Source organism: Pan troglodytes, chromosome 16 (genome assembly GCF_028858775.2).
Source record: "Pan troglodytes isolate AG18354 chromosome 16, NHGRI_mPanTro3-v2.0_pri, whole genome shotgun sequence".
Lineage (NCBI taxonomy): Eukaryota > Metazoa > Chordata > Mammalia > Primates > Hominidae > Pan > Pan troglodytes.
Genome location: NC_072414.2, coordinates 68,572,998 through 68,592,471, shown reverse-complemented (window position 1 = coordinate 68,592,471; position 19,474 = coordinate 68,572,998). Strand labels below are relative to the sequence as shown.

The 19,474-nt window shown below is 35.7% G+C and overlaps 1 protein-coding gene across 29 annotated transcripts in view; it reads left to right on the top strand.

Annotated features, from left to right (window-relative positions):
• Positions 1-19,474, top strand: part of SCAPER (S-phase cyclin A associated protein in the ER) — a 567,113-nt gene that overhangs the window by 257,874 nt on the left and 289,765 nt on the right. The window lies entirely within an intron of this gene.

The following is a 19,474-nucleotide window of genomic DNA, read 5'->3' as shown; positions in this document are numbered from 1 at the left end:
AGCCCTGTTTTAAGTGCTTTGAGAAATCTTCAGACTGCTTTCCACAGTGGTTGAACTAATTTACATTCCCTGTGTAAGCATTCTCTTTTCTCGGTAGCCTCACCAGAATCTGTTGTTATTTGACTTTGTGGTAATAGCATTGTTAGTGGTATGAGATGATATCTCATTGTGGTTTTGTTTTGAGACGGAGTCTCGCTCTGTCACCCAGGCTGGAGTGCAGTGGCGTGATCTCGGCTCACTGCAAGCTCCGCCTCCCGGGTTCACGCCATTCTCCTGCCTCAGCCTCCCAAGTAGCTGGGACTACAGGTGCCCACCACCATGCCTGGCTAATTTTTTGTTTTCGTATTTTTAGTAGAGACAGAGTTTTACCATGTTAGCCAGGATGGTCTTGATCTCCTGACCTCGTGATCAACCCGCCTTGGCCTCCCAAAGTGCTGGGCTCATTGTGGTTTTGATTTGCATTTCTCTGATGATTAGTGATGCTGAGCATTTTTTCATGTTTCTTGGCTACTTATATATCTTCTTTTGAGAAGTGTCTGTTCATGTCTTTTGTCCAGTTTTTAATGGGTTATTTTCTTTGTTGATTTGTTTAAGTTCTCTATAGATTCTAGATATTAGGCCTTTGTTGGATGCATAGTTTCTGAATATCTTCTCCCATTCTGTTTGTTGTCTCTTTGCTCGGCTGATAGTTTATTTTGATGTGCAGAATCTCTTTAGTTTAATTATGTCCCACTTGTTGCTTATTCTTGTTTTTGTTGCAATTGCTTTTAGGGACTTAGCCAGAAATTATTTGCCAATGGTGATGTTGGGAAAAATATTTGCTAGGTTGTCTTCTAGAATTTTTGTAGCTTGAGGTACTTTTCAATCTTTAATTCATTTGAGTCAATTTTTGTATCTGGTGAAAAGTAGGGGTCCACCTTCAATCTTCTGCATATGGCTATTCAGTTATTCCACCACCATTTATCAAATGGGGAATTCTTTTCCAATTGCTTGTTTTTATCTCCCTTGTTGAAGATGAGCTGGTTGCAGATGTGTGGCTTTATTTCTGAGTTTTCTGTTCAGTTGGTCTATGTGTCAGTTTTTGTACCAATACCAAGTTGTTTTGATTACTGTGGCTTTATAGTATAGCTTGAAGTTGGGTAGTGTGATTCTCTGGCTTTATTCTTTTGCTTAGGATTGCTTTTGTTATTTGGGCTCTTTTTTGGTTCCATATGAATTTTAGAATCATTTTTTCTAATTTTGTGAAGAATGACATTGGCAGTTTGATACGAATAGCATTATATCTGTAAATTGCTTTGGGCAGTATAGCCATTTTTACCCTATTGACTCTTCCAATCCATGAGCATGGAATGTTTTTCCATTTGTTTGTGTAATCTGTAATTTTTTTCCGGCAGTTTTGTAGTTGTTCTTTTAGAAGTCTTTCTCCTCCTTGGTCAGCTGTATTCTTAGGTATTTAATTTTTCGTGTGGCTATTATGAATGAGATTGTGTTCTTGATTTTACGCTCAGCCTAGATGTTGTTAGCAATGCTACTGATTTCTGTTCATTGATTTTGTATTCCGAAACTTTACTAATGTCATTTATCAATTCTAGGAGCCCTTTGGCAGAGTCTTTATGATTTCCTAGGTGTAGAATCATATTGTCAGCAAAGAGAGGTAGTTTGATTTCTTTTCCTATTTAGATACCTTTTATTTCTTTCTCTTTCCTGATTGCCCTGGCTAGGACTTCTAGTTCTGTGTTGGATAGGAGTGGTGAGAGTGGGCGTCCTTGTCTTGTTCCAGATCCAAGCAGAATGGTTCTAGCTTTTGCACCTTCAGTATGATGTTGGCTGTGGGTTTATCGTAGATAGCTCTTATTATTATCATTATTATTATTTTTTGAGACAGAATCTCCCTCTGTCGCCCAGGCTGGAGTGCAATGGCACGATCTTGGCTCACTGAAACCTCTGCCTCCCTGCTCTAAGTGATTCTCTTGCCTCAGCCTCCCGAGTAGCTGGGATAACAGGCACCTGCCACCACACCCGGCTAATATGTGTGTGTGTGTGTGTGTGTGTAAATATATATATATATATATATATATATATATATATATATATATATATATATATTTAGCAAAGACACGGGGTTCACCATGTTGGCCAGGCTGGTTTCGAACTTCTGACCTCAAGTGATCCACCTGCCTCAGCCTTCCAAAGTGCTATATATATATATGTGTGTGTGTGTGTGTGTGTGTGTGTGTATGTATATATATGTGTGTGTGTGTGTATATATATATATATATTTTTTTTTTTTTTTTTTTTAGCAGAGACACAGGGCTTGCCATGTTGGCCAGGCTGGTCTCGAACTCCTGACCTCAAGTGATCCACCTGCCTCAGCCTTCCAAAGTGCTGGGATTACAGGCTCACGTGAGCCATCATGCCCGGCCTTATTTTTAGTTATGTTTCTTTGATGCCTAATCTGTTGAAAGTTTTCATCATGAAGGGGTGTTGGATTTTATCAGATGCTTCCACTGCATCTATTTAGATGGTTATATGGAATTTGCTTTTGATTCTGTTTATGTGGTGAATCACATTTATTGAGTTGCTGATTGAACCAGCCTTACATCTCAGGAATAAAGCTTACTTGATTTGTGGTGTGTTAACTTTTTAATGTGCTGCTGGATTTTATTTGCTAGTATTTTGTTGAGGATTTTTGCATCTGTGTTTGTGAGGGATGTTAGTCTGAAGTTTTTTTTTTTTTTTTTCCATTGTGCCTCTGCCAAATTCTGGTGTCAGTCTGATTCTGGCTTCATAGAATGAGATAGGGAGAGGTCTCTCATCTCCAGCTTTTTGGGAATAGTTTTAGTAGGATTGGTGTCATTTCTTCTTTGTATGTCTGGTAGAATTTGGCTGTAAATCTATCTGGTCAAGGGTTTTTTGGTTTTTTTTTTTTTTGGTTGGTAGGTTCTTTATTACTAATTTAATTTCTACATTGATACTGCTTTATTCATGATTTCAATCTCTTCCTAATTCAGTCTTGTGCTTGGATTGAATTAGGAAGATTGTGTGCTTGCATTGAAAAAATGCAATTTTAAAACATGACAAGTATGCTCACTCTCACTACTGCTATTCCACGCAGTACTAGAAGTCCTAGCCAGAGCAATGAGGAAAGAAAAATAATTCAATCTTGTGCTTGCACTGAGTTAGGAAGATTGTGTGCTTGCATTGAAGAAAATTTCATTATTTTCCTTTTAATTCCTGTATGATTTTTAGTGACATCCTCTCTTTCATTACTGAAAATTTTAATTTGTCTTTTCTTCCTTCGTTCCCCCCGATCTCTGGTCTAGAATTTATCAATTTTGTTACTCTTTTGAAATAACAAATTTTTGCTGCATTTGATTTTTGTTTGTTCATTTTTATTTCATGTTCTTTATTATTTTTACTCGTATTTACTTCATATTTACATTTTCTTTTTTCCTGATTTCTTAAGGTGGCCTCTGAGATTATTGATTTGAAAGCTCTTTTTTTTATAATATATGTAATTATAGCTATCACTTTCCCTCTAATACCTACTTAACCTACATTCAACATATTTTAATATGTTGTAGTATTATTTTGATATAGTTCAAAATATTTCTAATTTGACTTTTAATTTCTTTGACCTATTGATTACTTAGAAGTGTTTTGTTGAATTTCCAAACATTTGAACTTTCCAGATATCTTTTTGTCTTTCAGTGTTGATTTAATTTTCTGTGGTCAGAGAAGATACTGTGTATAATTTCATTCCCTTTAAAAATATTAAGATTTGTTGTATTTCTCAGCAACTGGTCTGCCTTGGACAATATTGCTTATTTACTTGAAATGCACTTATATTGTGCTTATTATAGGTGTACTTTCTATGTCAGTTAGGTCTATGTGGTTAGTACTGTTAGAATATTCTGTAATGTTCTATCTGTAGTATTGTCTCTGATATTGTTCCATTTGTTTCTTCAAAAAGAATGTCCACATTTTCAATCTTTATTATGTTTAAAAAATTTTCTTCCTTCAGGTTTTTTCCAGTTTTTCTTCAAATTTTGAAACTTTCTTATTAGATATATACAAATTTAGAAGTATATATTCTTGACAAATTGTTCCCTTTCCCATTATCAATTTTCCTTCTTCATATCTTCTTCTAATTCTCTTTATCCTAAAACCTACTCTGTGTAATATTAATAGCATTATTTCTATTTTTTAAAATTTGTTTTTTGCATAGTATCTTTTTCCTTTCTTTTCCTTGTAAATTTTAACTGTGTCTCTTTATATTTAATGTGTAACTATGATAATCATGTAATTGCATCTCCTTTTTTCACCTAGTCTGGACATTTGTCTCTTCATTGATTTATTAACTCTACCACTTTTTATTTTTAGTGTTTGCTCAGTTTCAAATACGTATCTTTTAACCATCACAGTATGCCTTCAAATAATATTATAGTATTCCAGTTACTATTGTAGAACCTTGCAACAATATGAGTCCATCTTCCTTTCCTCTGCCTTTTGTGTTACTGTTATCATACATTTTACTTCTTCATGTTACAAATCCTGCATTTTAATTTTGTTCCAATCTTTCAGTTATCTTTTAAATAATTTAAGAAACCATTTGTTACGCTCTTTGCTTCTTCATGTAGTTCTGAATTTTTATGTGGTGTCATTTTCTTTCACCTGAATAACTTCCTTTAATGTTTTTAATAGTTCAGGTCTACTGACAGTAGGTTTTCTTAGCATTTGTTTGCCTGAAAACGTCTATTTAACCTTTATTTTTGAATGAAATTTTTAATGGATGTAGAGTTCTGTTATGACATTTTTTTTCTTTCATCTCTTAAACATGTTATTATGTTTTTTTAATGTCTTTGGTTGTTTCTGATCAGCAGAGAACACACATTCTTTTTTTTCTTTTTTACTATATCTGATGTTTCTTATTTTTTCTTTTCTGCTGTATATATTTTTATATGTAAAAAATATAAATAGAAACTATTTAATACAAATATTAAAAATGCATATATATATGTATTTTTCCATATCATGGTTTTAAGTAATTTTGTTGTAATGTGCCTTGGTATGGTTTTCTGGTTTGTTTGTTGTTGCTGTTTTTTTTGGGGGCTGGGGGGTGGGGAGCAGGGGGATTCTCTCATTCGGTCGCCTAGGCTGGAATGCAGTGGCATGATCCCAGCTCATTGTAGCCTCAACTTCTCAGGCTCAAGTGATCCTCCCACCCCATCCTCCTGAGTGGCTGGTACTACAGGCATGCCACCATGCTCAGCTACTTTTTAAATGCTTTTAGAGACTGAGTCTGACTATTGAAGTGACGTCATTGTCTAGGGTAAATACTCGAGGCTTGTTGCCTCATGCCAAGAAAACTAAGGACATGGACACACACAAGGAGTGAGTTTAAGTACAGAGGTTTAATAGACAAAGAGAAAGGAGAACAGCTCTCTCTCCTGCAGAAAGAGAGGGGCGCTCGAGTGGGTCTTCTGGTTTCATGGAGAAATGCGTGGAGTTTTATTGACAAGCTTGAGGAGGCGGTGTCTGATTTACAAAGGGCGCGAGAGATTGGTTGGACCAGGTATGCTGTTTGCAAAGTGTGAAGAAGCTGGCTATCCCACCCTAATCTTTTATTATGCAGATAGGGTCTCTACCTGGCTGGTGCCATGTTGCCTGCCTTACTGCACATGTGGTGACAAAGAAAAGGGAAGAGGGAACCTCCATGTTGAACATGCCTGGCCACCAGGTACTTTTTTCCCTGTTGGCACAGCTGCCAGCATTTACCTATGCAAGCTTCCAGCTTGCTTATCTACTCCTGCAGCTGGATTTGTCAGACTGCTTTTTCTTAGAAAATAAATGATTTTGGGGCTGCTTTTTTATTAAAAGGAAACGTTACTGAGGACTTCCTTATCCTTACTATCTGCCTAAATAATTTCTTTCTAGCTCCTCTGTCACTGTGCTGCCCAGGCAGGTTGGGAACTCTTCTTGTTATGGTTTCCTTTGTGTTTATTCTGTTTGATATTCATTTAGCTTTTTGAATCTGTGAGTTTATATTTTACCCCAAATTTGGATAAATTTTAGCCATTGTTTCTTGAAAAAGTTTTTTCTGCCTCAGTCTATTTTTCTTCTATTTTCTGATTCCAGTTGTACTTAATACAGAACATTTCATATTGTCCCATAGGTCAGTCTTTTTTCTCTCTAATTTAGATAGTTCTATGTCCTATGTGATCTTTTTTTCTACTGTATCTCATTTGCTTTTAAAATCATCCAGTGACGTTTTTATTTCATGTGTTATATTTTTCATCTCCAGGAGTTCCATTTGGTTGATTTTATAGTTTCAGTTTCTCGATATTTCTTTTTTTTTTTTATGTTTTCATTTAATATGTTTATGAATTGACTTGAAGTCCATTATATCTGTCATTCCTTTTCATGCTTTTTGGCTGATTTTTCTCCAAGTATGGCTTATATTTTCTGCCTTTTATGCTTAGTAATTTTGTTATTAGTATTTTATTTTTTTCATATATTGGACAGTGTAAATGCTACATTGCTCTATGTCTGGGTTTTATTGTTTTCTTTAAGAGAATGTAGAATTTAATTCTGTAATGCATTTTTTAAACTTGTACGTTTGCTTTTGTCTCTGAAAATACGGTTTTAAACTTTGTTTGAAATAGAGTAGCCTTTAATCCTAGGGCTCTGTTGTTCCTCCTTCTAAGGTATGTCCTTTGTGAACTCTACAGAATGACTAGGATGTTCAATGAGTATCCTCAAATATGACAGCTGAAACGCAAACATTCCCAGCTTTATGAAAGCTCCAGTAATTGTTCTCGTTCAGCTTACAGTTCCTGGATAGTTATTTTTTCCCCAGTTTTGGAGATTCTTGCCTTCTTATTCAGCAGATTAATATAGCCAGAAACTCAGTGGGGCCTCTCTGAAGATTTGTAGACCTTCTCTGCATACATCTTTTCACTCTGCTACTCTGCCCCACAAATTCCAGCTTTTTCTTAGCTCAGACTTACATGTATGCTCTGTTTTGGTTACTTAACCCTTCCCCGATATGTAGCTATCTGGAAAGTGCCTTCAGGCACAAAGGGTGAGACAATCATAGGACTTATTTCACTTGCTTTTTCTGAGGGATTCCAGTCCTGTGCTGACAGTTGTCCATACATGAAAAAAAATCATATATTTAAGAATTTCTAAGTTGCTTGTAGTAGAAAGGACAATATGATACTAGTTACTCAATCATGGCTGGAAGCAAAAATTGTCAAGGCCTTAATAAAATAATAACCTCCACTTCAACCGTCTCTTTTCCCAACTTAATTTTTTACCAATGCACTTAACCATCATCTAAAGTACTGTGTATTTCAACTGTTTATATATTTACACATTAGCTTTCTCCTACTAGGATATAAATGTCAAGAGGATTTTTGTTTTTAGTTTTCTGCACATGGTAGGTGTCCAGTAAAAATTTGTGGAAGAATTAGATGAGATTGGATTGTGAGCTTTGTGGTTCTTAACACTAAGATTTCTTTGGCCTTTTAAGAAGGGATAAACAAATTGCATATTACTATCATAAATTGGAATTCAGGCTCAAGGCATGATGGTCTGCCCCAGGTTTCATGATACAGGTAGTGAAGATAATGCTTTCAGGACCTGACTCAAGATGAATTAAAACTAAAGATACTTGATTTTTCTCCAAGCAGTGGGATGAGGGAAATGTTCTACAGGCAAAGCCAGAACTAGCATATATTTTAAACTGGATATGTGTTCTAAAATTAATTAGTAGGGACCTATATAACCTATATGTGATGAAGAACTGTGACAGTACATGTGGTTGCTTGAAAGTTTTGATAGGCAGATTTAATTTGGAAAAGGAGTCGCTGTGAGTCAGAACTTTGCTGCTGCAATTTAGGTGGAAAGAATTCATAGTTTGGCAAAGAGGACTAAGAAAAGCAAGATAGGCAATAAAGTTCTAATCATTGGACTGTGTTTTTGTACAGAAGGATGAAGATAAAGGAACTAGATTTGTGTAATATATTGCCATTGAGCTGCAGTTTGTGTAGGGGTAGAAATAGGAGAGGAGAGAGAGCTGAAAGAGCAGCATGGGAATTCATAGTTTTTCACTGTATAATAGCTGGACCTCTGTCTGCAGTATTAGCAGCTTGGACATCAGCTTCAGTGTCCAGTGGTAATCACTAGGCTAATAGACTTCCTATCTTTAACAATAATTGACTATCAAGAACATATTCTGAAAAGGGGCAGAGAGAGGAATGAGAGGTTGAGGGGGGCGTGTGTGTGTTTGTGTATCTACATTCAGAGTTAACCCTTAGTATCTGTGGGTTCCACATGCGGAGCCTGCAGATATGGAGGGCTAACTGTACTATGTCTTTTTATATAAGGGACTTGAGCATTTGCAGATTTTGGTATCCATGGGGATCCTGGAACCAATCCTTCGTGGATATTTAGATATAAATTTAGATATGGATAAACACACAGGTCTGTGTTAAATTTACATTGGTACAAGAATTGACATAGCGTCAATTTTTGTGTTAGAATTGACCAGAGAGCCTGACCGTGGAGTAGGATACCTAAGTTGAACAGAGGAGAGGTAGGGAAAGACATAAGTTTTAACAAATATTATAGGATTCTGACAGAACTTTGAGGTGAAATCTAATGTTAAATCTAATTTTTAAATATTTTTAACACCCATTCATGTGTTTTTAAAAAATATTTGGTTATTTACTTTGTGATGTTAAGGAATTCATTCAACACATTTAAATACTTATCAGCATACAAAAGTGTATAGAACATGATTTCTAACCTTCTCAAGTTTACAATATATTAAGAGAAGTAAATGATGTATATAAATAACCCTTTTATGAGGCAGTGTCCAAAGTAACAAAAGAAAGGTACAAATAAGTATTAGGTTAATTCCAGGGAGGATAAACTTAGGTATGACTGGGGCAGTCAGGAAAGACTGTTTATAATAATGACGATGATAATAAGAATAAATACATACAAACCAAAAAAAAAAAAAGGCTGATCTTTACTGAGCTCTTATTATGCCTCAGGTATTGTGCTAAGATGGAATATTTATGATTATGAGCAAAATGCAAGTAGTCTATGAGTGTTCATTGTATTGGTATTCATAAGAGCAAAAACTAGGATAAAAGTTTAGGTAACTAATAAAGAGATAATCAAGTAAATTATGGCATATATTTGTAGAAGAATATGTAAAATGGGCATATGCTTACGATGTATCAGGTGAAAATGGGTACATCACACATTTTATATATAGTCATCCCTCATTTGGTTCTAGGACCCCTTGCAGATACCAAAATCCAGGGATGTTCAAGTCCCTGATGAAAAATGGTGCACTATTTGCATATAACTTACACACATCCTCCCATATATTTTGAATCATCTCTAGATTACTTATAATATGTAATGCAGTGCATATGCTATGTAAATAGTTGTATATGTATTGTTTAGGGAATAATGCCAAGGAAAAAATATGTATGTTTTCAATACAGACATAACATTGCAGTTTGTTTCCACAGATATTTTTGATCCACAGTTGGTTGACTGTGCGGATACGGAACCTATGGTTACAGAGGGCTGACTAGATAGTATAAGGCTACTGTTAAAAATTCACATTGTGCACAGAGAAAAAGACTAAAAGAAAACAGAAGCCTGAATATGTGTCTGGGAGGGTATATTTGGCAATGGAATTAGGAAAATGGTTTTCTTCTGTTTATATATGTGCATATTTTGCTTTAATGGAGCTGTGATATCTTTGTATAAAAAAATAAAGTAGAGCAAGGCAATTACAAAAATTTTAAAGTAGGACTGTGCTCAGATGCCTATAAGTAGTTTAGGTTTTATACTGGGTATTGTGGGGAATTGTTGAAGCTCTTTGATACAGGCTTTGATAACATGTGTAAAGCAGTTCTCAGATTTTTTTTTTTGTTTTTATGGTCATAAAAATTAGTGAGGACTCAAGAGTGTACTGTATGTATGAAGGCAGTTCTCAGACTTTTAGGTTTTTACATTTGTAAAAATTATTGAGGACCTCAAATATCCTTTGTTATATGGGTATATTTATTAACATTTATAATATTAGAAATAAAAAGTAAGAAATTCTTTAGAAAATTTATCAAGCATTTAGAAATAATATAAAATCATTATTTGTTCACATGAATAACACATTTTTATATAAACAACTTTCCCAAAACAAAAAAAAAGATTAATGAGAAGAGTCACATTATTTTACCTTTTTGCAAATTAGTGTCCAGCTTAATAAAGACAGCTGAATTCTCACAGCTGCTTCTGTATTCAGTCTGTTTTAATATTAAATTCCATGTAGCCTCAGCTCTACTGTGTGCTTGTAAGAGAATGAGAATGAAAAAGTTTTGATCTTATATACCTTTTAAAGACTCTGTCTGACCCCTGGGGCCAGATCATACTCTAAAAACTGCTGGCCTAGTCCATGAGAAAGAACTCAAAGAATACTAATTATTCTTTGAGTTGATAATAATTATTGTCTTAATATGAATCAAATCATGAAACATGGTAGTGATTTTCAAACTATAGTTCATCAGATCAGATCCTGCATCACAATCATCTGGAATCATTTTTAAAAGGTAGATTCGTGGTCCTTCAGCCTACTGATTTCTGATTCACTTGGTTTTAGGGGAGGAATCTATATTTTGGTAAGCTCTTACTAGCAATTTTATATGCCTACTGTTTATAGGAATTTAAAATCATGAACTCTTATAGTTAGGAGACCCTAAAAATTTAGCTAGTTTTTATTCCCCCGTGTTACAAATGAGGATAGCTTAGGTTAACAAAGAATGACTTTTTGTTTGTTTGTTTTTTAAAGACAGAGTTTCGCCCTGTCACCTGGGCCGGAGTGCAGTGGCACAGTCTCAGCTCACTACAACCTCTGCCTCCCGAGTTCAAGCGATTCTCCTGCCACAGCCTCCTGAGTAGCTGGGACTACAGGTGCGTGCCACCACGCCTGGCTAATTTTTGTATTTTTAGTAGAGACGGGGTTTCGCCATGTTGGCCAGGCTGGTCTTGAACTCCTGACCTCAAGTGATACACCCGCCTTGGCCTCCTAAAGTGCTGGGATTACAGGCGTGAGCCACCATGCCTGGCCAGAATGATGACTTTCTAAAGACCCACACTTCCTCACATGAAGTAAGTTATTCATGTGAGGAAGTAGTTCAACAGTCGTTGAACAGTAGTTCAAGTTTGATCCTTATTGAACAGTGTTCAGTAAAGATCAAAGTTAAATGCCAAAATGTTTGGCACAGGCATGTGGAAGGAGATGGATTGGAGAAACTAATCTGAAATAGATTCTGTGGATGTCCTGATGTGAGGGAGGGAGATAGGAAGAAATTGATGGTGACCCTGACCCTAGAGCATGTAGCATGTATGCAGATATCCTTGACTCAGCTAGGGGGCACAGATAGAGGTGATGTGCCTGTGGCTATAGTAAGCCAGTTCGAACTCTCCAGGGGATATCCCAGAGCAACTGGTAGATAGTGCATCAATTTGTAAACCTGTTCAATGTCTGCTTACCTTTTTTAATTGAAACCTATTTTTGTAAAAGAAATAATTTCCTCCTAACCCTACCTTTTGGATATGTGCTGGTGTTAATCAAGCTCTACTACCCCCTAGTGGTAGTACCCTAAATGGTGAAAATGTCTCAAAAATCTTAAGAAAGAAAAAATCTCAAAATGTCTCAAACTGGAGTCTAAAAGTCCAAACATATACAATATAACTGATAATGTCAAAGAATGTAAAGTTGAAAAAGTAGAATAGGGTCAAAATAAGGAATCTTGAATGCAGATTTCTTGGAAAGGAACCACTATACTATAGATAATAAAAGGAATAACATCAGGAAATGGGTCATTTGGGAAAATTTGCCATCTGTGCGTTGCTGGTAATATTAGAAGGTTGAGAACATGGTGAATAGCAGGTTATTTTACTGATCCAGGTATGAAGTGATAAAAGCTTATATTACAGTGTACTGTAGATGAAATTATGAGGAAAAAAGTAATCAAGATACATTTTAATGTAATATTAATATTTTGATGATATATTGATTATTCAAAAAATAAATTGAAGAATAAAAATAAAAATTGTACTTTTAACTTTCTACTAGTTTTAAACTACTGAGTAATCCTTCCCAGTTGCTAAATATTATGTGTAATGTAGCTGCCTTGAAGTATATGGAACAAGCAGCATCAATAAGCTTTTAAAATAATCATTATTAACAGTCAAAAAATAAAGTGTAGGAAAATTTAGGATAGATTAGAAGATAAAGAAAACGTGGATAATCAAGGTATCAAGTATAATTGTCTTGGTATATGAAGTTTGTACATTTACATCTGAATATAGATTGTATTTGGGCCTTTATAACATTTCAGCAGCAAAGAGAGCTAACATTTATTTGATTTTTGTCTGAGTAGCATATTTTCAACCATTTTCTAATTGATTCCTTATCATGATTCTGGGAGGTTAACATCATCCTGCTTATTTTAGGGATGACAAAACTGAGGTTCATAGAACTAACCTGACTAAAACTTCATAGCTATTAATTGGTAGAATTAAAATCAAGTCTGTCTGTGTCTTTAGTGTCCATATTCAGTGACAACATGTTGTTCTTCATTTAGACAAAGTCATTTAAAAGTATTGATGATGATAATGATGATGATCAACTCAAAAAAGGCTGTCCATTTTCCTTGTCCTTCTTTCTTGCCTAACTCTCCAGTTTTATCATGCTGCATCTTATTCCATATGGTGTTACCAAATGCAAATATTGTTTTATGCTGGGTGATAATTACTTTGACCCCCAGTGCCTCCTTTTCTTGTTCCTGCTGGGTGAGCAATTAGCCAAGTTCCTGTTTATGTTGAGAGAGTATTTAGTTAAGCAAGAATTTGAAAATAATTTATATTTAGATATTTTGGTATTGCGGGATCTGGCCAGCAACCCGCAATGCATCGAGGCTCTCTCTTTGTTCCCAGGCGGATCGGCAGATCGAGAAATAATATACACATACAAGATAGTGAAAGCTGGGTCCAGGGGGTCATCGCCTTCTGGTCCCGTGGTGCCAACAATGCACTGGATGTACCAGCATTTATTATTAAGTTTAGTGAGGGCGGGAGTAGGTTGGTGAGGGATTTAGGGTCATTTGATTATGAGGTGAGATGGTCACATGGGGATGAAGTAATTCTTTAACATAACATCTGTATGCAGAAGTACAGTATACAGAGATAAGAATTTACAATATAGTGTGTGCATCAGTAATTTCTAACAGAGCCTTAAAACAGAAACACAGTCTTTTCATAACCTATGATTAGCAAAATATTAATCAGCAGTAACAGTTGCAGCAAAAGCTGGTTACAAACAATCCATAGAAACAGGACATGAAGCTAGACAACCGGTTAGACCAGAAATTCTCAGAAGGGAGTATGCCTTAACCCTAAAGAGGCCTAGAAGAGCCATGGCAAGATGAGGGTGTTTATAGCCCTATCTTATCCATATGGACAGGCGCCCCTCATGCTTCCGTTTATAGGCACTCCACAAGGGTCACATTCCATTCCCAGAGCTATGAACATCTGCTTTTCTGGGATAGGCATCTTGGTGATGTGAAACCTCCCTGACTGCGCGTCCATTCATAGGGTCTCCGCAGGGGAAAGCACATCACGTGCTGTTGGCTCATTCTGGCAGTCCAACCTGGCATTGTCTTTACACAATCCTGCATGCAACTTTGTATTTACAGTAATCAGGAGCATTTCATCTTTTATTCCGTAGCAATAGTTTCAGGGAGTCTCCCTACATCTCCCCCTTTTCTCTGATTTAAATGAGCCATAGCAGTCATAGCTTGGCACTGATCACGATTGCATTGAAGAATATTTTTTCCAATTTTACATATGGACAATAAACCAATAGCACAAATTATACACAGAATAAAATTAATGATAGTGGATCCTCCCAAAGATTTTACCCATTGAATGGGGTTGAGATTAGATAACCCCTTAGAGATACCATCTAAAACTTCAGCACCGGGTAAGCAGTTAAGTGTGCTTGAGAGGCCTCAAAAATCTGTTCTTTTAGCTTGCTTATGTCTAAACTTAAATTATCTTCACTTCCTTGTAAATAGCGTTTTACTGATTCCCAATTGTGAACAGACTCATTATATTGAAACGGAGTTATACAAAAATCAGAAGTATTCCAATCACATTGCATTTGTAATCTATGTTCTAAACTCATAATTCTATCTCCCATCCATATAACAGTTTGTCTCAGATCATTAATTTGATTGGCCAATTTTTGATCAATACTTGACTGAGAATTCCACATCCGAGTAGAATTTTTGCCATTTATCCACAAAATGAACAGTTTGAATAGATATATGTAATGCAACTCCAGCAGTAGCAGCAGTCACAGTAACAGCAATCAAGCCCATTATTATTGCAATTAATGTAAAAATAAATCGTTTACTCCTTTTGAGAATTTTTTGTAGAATATTATTAATAACATGGATAGAAGGGGAAGATTCCCAAGGCCTACGTATGGCTACGGGGAGCCAAATACCTTCTCTGTCTCTGACTATTAAAATACTATGATATTGATTAAAGGATGAGTCAATACAAGTAACAATTTACACAGGTAATTATGTTGGTTTTTGAACTAATATGCATCTTTCCTACTAATAACATATATGGTGGTTTAACACAACTTTTAAGTGGTATAGTTTTGTTGGACTCCATAAAGATAGTATATATATTTTAGGATGGTATTCTTTTTTGTGAATGTGGGGTTGGGGGGAATAGGTTGTATGAGAGGTGGTGGGGGGACATTAGCAACGGAGGGGTGTAAGTCCTCATAATCTTTACTGTCCCATCTTTGAATTGACCTTTTGATGATTGCCATAGTGATATTTTTGGCTGTGTGGAAATAGTAGTGTAAATCAATCTGTTGTCTTAGTTTTCAGGGTGACAAGGTAGATTTACTTATAACACTTTCTCCAGCCCAAACTCTCATACCAGTCATAGCTATAGTTAATCTCCATAATTCTGAATGTTCAGGTCTTCAGTGGGGAACAACAAACCTTGGCTTTGGAGGGGAAATCCCTGCCCCTTTCCACTGAAGAGGAAAAAAGGAGTTAAATCTATGATATAATAGGGGAGGGTTGTCACTACTTTTTTGATAAGTAATATCGTAGAGAAAATGTTGACAATCTCTGTGACCCTGAGAGCAATCATTAGTAATATGACCTTTAGAAGCCCAATCAACAATGGTGTAGTGAGAAGAATTAAATAACACAGTTCCTTCTGAACTAACACAGTCCTTCCATATTAATTATAGGTATAGGTTTGACTCAATTCTGTTAAAAGTGAAATTTCAGTATGTGATCAGCCTCTTTATTCCAGCATATAAAGTGTCTCTTTCTGGCAAAAGAACCCTGTTTTTCTCCTATTTATTCTTCCTTTCTGTTTTTAAAAACAAGACAGGCATTTTCTGTTTAGACTGTAGATCTAAATACACTAGGTTTGAATCCATCTATGTCATGTAACCTTGAGCAAGCTTCTTAACCTGTTAGTGTCTCAGTTTCCTCATCTGTAAAATGGTTGCCTAACTTGCAGGTTTATTATGAAAATTAAATAAATTAATTCATGTAAAGTGCTTATCACATATTAAATGCTGTATGAGAATTTAGAACCACACTAGGAATATTTTCAAAGGAAACAGCCAAATACATAAGTGTTCCTATTTTTAAAATACAGCAATGACCAATATTTTGTCATTCTCGACATAGTTTATATCCTTGAAGAAAATCCCATTTTGTATTTATTGGAACATAAGATTGGTTGACTATTTGAAAATCAATCAGTATAATTCACCACATTAATAGAAAATATTTATGAAGAAAAATTCTAATTTTCTCATTAGATTTAGAAAAAACATACATCTGTTCAACAGAAAAACCTCTTAACAGAGTGAGATTATTGAGGGAAACCTCCTCAATCTGGTAAAAGATATCAACCAAAACCTTAGAGGACATATCATACTTAGTGATGAACTACTGAAAGCATTCCCTTTTAAGACAAGACAGAATATGTCTGCCACTGCCATGTCTATTTTATACTAAACTGGATATTGTAGTCAATTTGATAAGATTGAGGGGGAAATGTAAGAATCAGAAAGGGAAAAATAAAAGTGTCAATATTTATTGTTGTTAAAATTGTGAACTCTTGGTTGAGAGCAACTTAGATAAAGAAAACAGCATAAAAGATTTGATCAATAAATGAAATTAAAGAAAAAGAAAAAGATGACCTTACTGAACAGAAATCATAAAACAAAATGGCAAGCAACAAAAACATAAATTGGATTAAATCAAAATTAAGATTATGTGCTTCAAAAGATCCCATCAAGAAAGCAAAAAGACAGCCCACACAATGAGAGAAGATATTTGTAAAAGATATTGGTAATGAAGGATTTATGTCCAGAATATATAAATAATTCTTGCAGCTCAGTAATAAAAATACAACTCAGTAACAGATGGACAAAGGAATTGACATTTCTCCAAAGGGGGAATAGACATTTCTCCAAAGAAGACATACAAATGAGCAGTATGTTCTTGAAAAGACACTCAGTCTAATTAGTCATCAGGGAAATCTAAATCAAGTTCATAATAGGATTCTGCTTTACAACAACTAGGATGAGTGGAATATATATATACATACACATATATATACACATATATATGTGTGTGTGTATATATATATACACATATATATGTGTGTGTGCATATATATATATATATATATAAAATCACATATATATTGTAGAGATAGGGTTTCACTCTGTTAGCCAGGCTGGTATGCAGTGTTGCCATCATAGTTCACTGTAATCTTTTTTTTTTTTTTTAATACTTTAAGTTTTAGGGTACATGTGCACATTGTGCAGGTTAGTTACATATGTATACATGTGCCATGCTGGTGCGCTGCACCCACTAACTCGTCATCTAGCATTAGGTATATCTCCCGATGCTATCCCTCCCCCCTCCCCCCTCCCCCCACCCCACAACAGTCCCCAGAGTGTGATATTCCACTTCCTGTGTCCATGTAATCTCATTGTTCAATTCCCATCTATGAGTGAGAATATGTGGTGTTTGGTTTTTTGTTCTTGCGATAGTTTACTGAGAATGATGGTTTCCAATTTCATCCATGTCCCTACAAAGGACATGAACTCATCATTTTTTATGGCTGCATAGTATTCCATGGTGTATATGTGCCACATTTTCTTAATCCAGTCTATCATTGTTGGACATTTGGGTTGGTTCCAAGTCTTTGCAGAGTGAACAGGCAACCTACAAAATGGGAGAAAATTTTCACAACCTACTCATCTGACAAAGGGCTAATATCCAGAATCTACAATGAACTCAAACAAATTTACAAGAAAAAAACAAACAACCCCATCAAAAAGTGGGTGAAGGACATGAACAGACACTTCTCAAAAGAAGACATGTATACAGCCAAAAAACACATGAAAAAATGCTCATCATCACTGGACATCAGAGAAATGCAAATCAAAACCACAATGAGATACCATCTCACACCAGTTAGAATGGCAATCATTAAAAAGTCAGGAAACAACAGGTGCTGGAGAGGATGTGGAGATATAGGAACACTTTTACACTGTTGGTGGGACTGTAAACTAGTTCAACTATTGTGGAAGTCAGTGTGGCGATTCCTCAGGGATCTAGAACTAGAAATACCATTTGACCCAGCAATCCCATTACTGGGTATATACCCAAAGGACTATAAATCATGCTGCTATAAAGACACATGCACACGTAAGTTCACTGTAATCTTGAACAACTTGGCTTAAGCAATCCTCCTGCCTCAGCCTCCCAAGAAGCTAGGACTACAGGCACGCACCACCATACCTGGCTAATTAAAAAAAAAATTTTGTGTGTAGAGATGGGGGGGTCTCACTATTTTGCCCAGGCTGGTCTCAAACTCCTGATCCTCCCTTCTTGGCTGCCCAAAGTGTTACAGGTGGTGAGCCACTGCACCCAGCTGGATGAGTATATTTAAAAAGACGGTAACAAGAATGTGGAGAAATTGGAACCTTTATATTTTGGTAGTAGGAATGTAAAGTGGTGCATCTGCTTGGGAAAACAGCTTGGCAGTTCGTCAAAAAGTTAAACATAGGATTTCCATATGATCCAGTAATTCTGCTCTTAGATATATACCCTCAAGAATTGAAGACATATTCAAACAAAAATTTTATAGAGGTAGTAGGTTAGTGGTGTGTAGAGATGGGATCAGAAGGAATGGAGTCAGGATTGACTGTAAATGGCTACAGGGTTTTATTCAGGAGGAGAAAAATGTTCTAAAGTTAGGTGGTGGTGGTGGTGGTGGTGGTGGCTGCATAGCCTTATGTATATACTCAAAAACATTATATTATACATTTTAAATGGATGGATTATATAGTGTATGAATTCTATCTCAAAGCTGTTTTTTTTAAAATAAAATGGCAGGAATAATACTAAACTTATCTTTCCTTATAATTATAAAGATTTCTCATGGAAAAAAACAGAAATCCTAAATTATGTCAGTTAAAATGGTATGGTAGGGAACCACCAAAGTTCGTACCTCCACAATTTGGCAAAAACTGTGAGAACCAATTTTTTTGGAACTCTGGAAAGTAATCAAAAGGCCACTGAAATCAAGGAAATGCTTAATCAAGTAAAATTAACTGAATATCAGTAGGAGAGTTTTGTGGCATTTTAACTTATCTTGGTCTCATACCTTACTCTCCACCTCAACAGCAGCCTTGAAGACAACAGCCTGTATTCCTGGTACAGATATCTACTTTTGGAGGCAACATAACAGACCATATTCTCAAAGAATTGTAATTGTCTGTTTCGCCCTGTCTGATGGCTCCCTGAAGGACTGGGTCAGATGATTTGTTTTTATTTTTACCTAACTCAGAATTCTCTCTCCTAGGGCTGAGGAGGCCACCTGAGAGATTTTTTTTTTTTTTTAATTTAAAGGTAAATGTACTTAGTCACTATTTCCCAGGGAAAGGGAGAACAGTTGGGGTCAACAGTAGACTAACCAAACAGCTTAGAGAGAAAGGCCAGAAATAGAGATCTCTGGGGAATAAGGGCTTTGTGAAAGCAAAAGAGAAGAAAAGCTTCACATATAAGGGATCCTTAGTATGGTTAACTGCCGATTTCTCACTGGAAATGATGGAGGCCGCTTGGCAATGAGATGACACACTCAGTGTGCTGAAAGAATTTTTTTCAACCCTTTTAACCAAGAATTCTATATTTGGCAAAGCTTTCCTTCACAAAAGAAGGAGAAATTAATACATTCCCTGATAAACAGTAACTGAATTGCTTGTCACTAGTAGACCTGCCCTAACTCATTTTACGAAATCAGCATAACACTGCTA